At 39.7% G+C, this 711-nt stretch overlaps 1 pseudogene; it reads right to left on the reverse strand.

Moving 5' to 3' along the window:
* On the reverse strand, positions 1–454 carry LOC105071163 (small ribosomal subunit protein eS24 pseudogene; annotated as a pseudogene).
* Positions 455–711: the final 257 nt, after the last annotated feature.

A 711-nucleotide genomic window follows, 5' to 3' on the forward strand; every position in this document is an offset into this window, starting at 1 on the left:
TTAATCCTGTTGGGGAGGAAACCACACAATTCCTGCTGGTAAAGTCATTGCAAATCGTTGCTCCCTCTTGCTAGCACCAACTTTGGCCTTGGCAGCTCCCCCAACTTTCTTCATTCTGTTCTAGAGCTCTTTTTTCTGTTTTCTCGAGGTCTTTTTCTTCTCTTACAGGCCATGCCTTGCAAGCCAAGGTCAGGTTCACTTACTTTTGCATAATCCAAGGAATCATAAACCATGCTGAAGCCAGCTGTCTTGCCGCCCACTAAAATGGGTTCTGAATCCAAATACAAAGATGACATCTGGAATGGCCTTGTACATTTTGGTTCTTTTTTCCTGAATTTCTGTCTTAGGTGCTGTTGCCTTCCCAGGGTAAAGGACATGGAAGACCATTTTTTTTCTGCTGAGATAGTCAGTTGGTGGTAAACTTCCTGGTCTGGATATTGTCTGTGTCACTCATGATGGTTGTCCATCCTCAGGCAGCCAGGGAGGAAGAGAACCATTTCACTCTTGACGAACAGATTTTGGCAATTATAAACAATGCTGTTATAAGTATGTGTGTATATATATATTTATATTTATATAAAATATACTGGCCTACCTAAGCATACGCATGCTTTTTATCTTTGACTTGAAAATAACAGTCTCTATTTTTTTTTCTTCACATAGTCTCTTTTATTATAATGGAATTGCCACTTTTTTTCTGGCAATTTTCAG

This window comes from Camelus bactrianus, chromosome 13, assembly GCF_048773025.1.
Source record: "Camelus bactrianus isolate YW-2024 breed Bactrian camel chromosome 13, ASM4877302v1, whole genome shotgun sequence".
NCBI classification, from domain to species: domain Eukaryota; kingdom Metazoa; phylum Chordata; class Mammalia; order Artiodactyla; family Camelidae; genus Camelus; species Camelus bactrianus.